The following is a 5,000-nucleotide window of genomic DNA, read 5'->3' on the forward strand; positions in this document are numbered from 1 at the left end:
CTTGAAATTAAAATCTTACAGATATAAGCTTGAAATCACTAAATCTTAATCGTAAGCTTGAAATCCCTAAATCTTAATCGTAAGCTTGAAATCACTAAATCTTAATCGTAAGCTTGAAATCACTAAATCTTAATCGTAAGCTTGAAATCACTAAATCTTAATCGTAAGCTTGAAATCACTAAATCTTAATCGTAAGCTTGAAATCACTAAATCTTAATCGTAAGCTTGAAATCACTAAATCTTAATCGTAAGCTTGAAATCACTAAATCTTAATCGTGAGCTTGGAAATCATAAATCATAATCGTAAGCTTGAAATCACTAAATCTTAATAGTAGTTAATCACTAAATCTAATCGATAAGCTTGAAATCACTAAATCGTAATCGAAGCTTGAAATAACTAAATCTTAATCGTAAGCTTGGAAATTCTAATCTTAATCGTAAGTTGAAAATCACTAAAATCTTAATCGTCCTAAATCGTTATCGAAGCGTACTTTGAAATCACTAAATCATAAATCGTAAGCTTGAAATCCCTAAATCTTTAATCGTAGCTTAGAAATACTAAATCTTAAGCGTGAAATGCCTAAATCTAAACCAAAAGCTATAGAAATCCATAAAATCTTAATCGTAAGCGCTTGAAAATCCAAATATCAACGTAGCTTATAATCACTAAATCTTATCGTAAGCCTTGAAAATCCACTAAATCTTAATCGAAGCCTTGAAATCAGCTAAATCTATCGTAAGCTTGAAATCACTAAATCTTAATCGTAAAGCTTGAAATCACTAAATCTTTATCATGTAGCTTGGAATCACTAAATCTTAATCGTAAGCTTGAAATCACTAAATCTTAATCGTAAGCTTGAAAATCACTAATCATAATTTAACTGAAATCAATAAATCTTAATCGTAACTGAAATCACTAATCTAATCGTAAGCTTGAAATCACTAAATCTTAATCGTACGCATGAAATCACTAAAGCTTGAAATCCCTAAATCTTAATCGTAAGCTTGAAATCCCTAAATCTTAATCGTAAGCTTGAAATGACTAAATCTTAATCATAAGCTTGAAATCCCTAAATCTTAATCGTAAGCTTGAAATCACTAAATCTTAATCGTGAGCTTAAAATCACTAAATCTTAATCGTAAGCTTGAAATCACTAAATCTTAATCGTAAGCTTGAAATCACTAAATCTTAATCGTAAGCTTGAAATCACTAAATCTTAATCGTAAGCTTGAAATCACTAAATCTTAATCGTAAGCTTGAAATCACTAAATCTTAATCGTAAGCTTGAAATTCATAACTCTTAATGTAAGCTTGAAATCATTAAATTCTTAAATTGTAAGCTTGAAATTCCTTAATAAATCTTAGTCGTAAGCTTGAAAACCCTAAATCTTAATCGTAAGCTTGAAATCACTAAATCTCAATCGTAAGCTTGAAATCACTAAATCTCAATTGTAAGCTTGAAAACCCTAAATCTTAATCGTAAGCTTGAAATCACTAAATCTCAATCGTAAGCTTGAAATCACTAAATCTCAATTGTAAGCTTGAAATCACTAAATCTTATTCGTAAGCTTGAAATCTTTGAGGGTCTTTGAACATGAGACGTCGTGTGGTAATAGTTAACAAGCATGGAAGGTCGTATTTAAGTGTTCTTCCTAAGTGTTCTTCCATAGGGTTGTGGTCTGGTTTAATTAATGATGTTCTGAGGTTATATTACTCGAATGTCGGATCAGGAATGGCATTGCTAGGGGTGTGGGGAAGGTATAGGGAGTAGGATATACGCCAAAGGTAGGAAAATATAGTTCGTCGGGCAATATTTTGGGGGAATTTTCACTTTTTTGGTATATGCATACAAGTGAAAGGATAGTGGTGGTAGCAAAAGAGTAAATATGATTATAGTAATGAAAATTACTATTATTAATAATCATAATGATAATAACAATATTATTAGTGACGATGATTATAATAATGATGATAATAGCAACAATAAAAATAATTATAACAATAATAATGATAATGCTATCAATTACCATCATTATTATTATCATCACTATTATCATTTTTATCATTATTATCATTATTATGTTCATTATTAATACAATCATCATTATGATAATACCAAAGTAAAAATTGAACCGAAAAAGATCGGGCAAGTATAACTTTTTTTTCCAAAACATCCACAGGACCTTAGCTTAAGGCCCAACCAGGAAAGTGCAATAAATCGGGAACAATATTTATGTTGGTCTGGTAGCTGATATGACCTTCTTTGTTTTGTTAATGAGAAGTAAGCTTTAAATTACACTCCTAAATCTGTTTATGTTTTGTTAGGCTGCACACTCTTGCAAAAATGCAACTGCAGCGAGATAATTACTTAGCATGGGGTGTGAAGGGGCGTTGCTCCTAACCTTCCGTGTCTCCCATTGTTTATTCTAGTTATTCATTTGTCGCCATTTCATCTAATTCCTCTTTAATCTAATATTTGATGAAGTTTGAATAATTGCTGCCATTATTTTCCCCTTTTTTCTGATGATGTTTTTTTTTTCTTTTTCTTTTTTTTTCTTACCTGGGCGCAATGACATTTCAAATTCTTATAGTGTGTTGGATTATGAACTTTACAGCAATTGCATGTTTATGTTTAATTATAAGCATATTATCGGTGATTGAGAAAATCCATGAGAAAAGAGATTAGAGATCTTAAGAAAGAACTGTAAGTGGACTACTAGTATGAAACAGAAAGTTAATGGAAAGCAAATTGATAATGATACAATGGCAATCATCGCTAATCCAAAGGAGTTAATCCTATGTACGGAACATATTATGTGATTTCTCTTTTTCCCGGTCACGGCTTTTTATCTATCTTTATTTATTTTATTTTTTATTATTTCCATATCGTATTTCTACCTTTTTTTGTCGTACATTTGTCTACTTTAGTGTACTCGTATTTTTGTTTTAGTTTACCTCATAGCCGTTTTCTTTGTTTCACAACGGGTAGTTTTACCCCATTTCCCGTTTTCTATTTTTTATTTTACTGGAATTAAAGTTACCGTTTGTTTGTTTGTTTGTTTCCTGCAGATATTTGCCATTGTTCACTCATAATGACGTGACGGCTCATTTATCATTTTAAGTAATATGAAACGTCAATCGCCTACGTAAATAACCAAAGACATCGCGAAATATACTCAGTTATATGCGATCATGACGTAAATTTGATTAGGAGTTAGACGTCTATAAGTTTGTGATGTTTTATCGTAATTGTTTTTGTTTTAATCTTTCATTCACTATCTCAGCAGGATTTAACTGTTCTCTCCTATGTTAATTTCTAGCTTTGTATAAGTGTTATATTTGTTGTAATATACTTTTATTTGAGTCGTACCTTCAATGACTTCATATACTGTTTCATTTACCTCTATTTTCATAAGAGCTTTTAGTCGGGAGAAGTTATTTTAAAATAAGATTTTCACATAAGCCTTCCAATTGACACTTGACTTGGAAGATGGTTTATTGCATTTTTACCCCGGCATGTCGACATATATTTCAGTCTTTTTAGCATCACTGAGTATTTTCCATATATTTTTTTTTTTTTTTAGGATTTTACTGTGAACGTAAGTTTGGCGGAGCGTAAATGGTAGATTTTACACACTGGAATTCGTACGCGGAGCAATCTGTATGTCAGGGATCGAACCAATTTAGATCTGTATCCCATTTGCCAGTTTCAGGGAGAGGGATTGATGTGCCCCTGACCTCTGGGGGCGCCTTAGGTGATACACCACATCATTTAATCACATATCCCTCGCAAAATAATGATTTAATTAACGTACAGGATAGATGATAAGGTCGGATCTCCAATTTCCTTCTACGACACTCACTCATACACACACCAAGAGAAAATTTAATTAAAAAATCCATACTAGAAAGAGAAAATCAAAGCGGCGAAGATAAGATACAACCTGTTATTTGCCAATTAACAAGCGAATTATGCTGAAAATCCCATTGATTAAGCTGACGCTTTAATGCTGCCTATTATTTTCCACACCAGCTGCCCTGGTGGAGAGTTCACTGTCATTGCACATTTCATGGATAAAAGAGAGTAACATTCCTCATCCTGTATTGGAATTGTATTTGGACATGCAGAGAGAAAACTATTACAAAGAACACTAAACTAGAAAAAGAGTCAAAAGCTTTTATTCATGCACTAAACCATGAAATCTATTGCAGAGTGCGAGGTCTCGTTGACGTTTGCAAATTGAGAGCACGATTCGTATGCAATAACATTATCCTAAAGTGCTTTGCAATTGAGTATTTTCATACGTTATGTAAGAATATACGAACATAGTTTATGGACTGGGTTTAATAAACTTATAAACTTGCCTAGCATCATATCTACCCATCTTATATATATATATATATATATATATATATATATATATATATATATATATATATATATATATATATATATATATGGTAATAGGCTGTGCGCGGAATGCAGAGTGACATTCTATATGCGGCAAATTAAAGACTGATTTGTGAACACGTTCCCCATTTTAAGAACAGGAAGTGTTTTCTTAGATTGATGGGTCTTGGAAGTTCAGATCTTAGGGGAAAAAAGTGAAATGCTTTGTGATGTGGGAAATTATTTGTTCTACAAACTATAATTACGCACTCTCTCTCTGTCTCTCTGTCTCTTCCTTTATTTCTCTATATGCATATTGTAGTTTAATATATTTATATCTAATTAATAATATCATATATATATATAAAATTATAATATATATATATATATATATATATATACATACATATATATATATATAAATAGTACATATATATATATATATATATATATATATATACATAGTATATATATAATGTGTGTTGTGTGTTGAGTGTGTGTGTGTGTGTATGTGTGCAAGTGGTGTGTGTGTGTGTGTGTGTGTGTATGTGTGTGTGTGTGTGTATGCACAATATATGTATATGTATATAATGCAAATGTGTATAAACA

This window comes from Penaeus japonicus, unplaced genomic scaffold (assembly GCF_977035675.1).
Source record: "Penaeus japonicus unplaced genomic scaffold, GWHDUDI00000001_assembly GWHDUDI00000009, whole genome shotgun sequence".
Taxonomy (NCBI): Eukaryota; Metazoa; Arthropoda; class Malacostraca; order Decapoda; family Penaeidae; genus Penaeus; species Penaeus japonicus.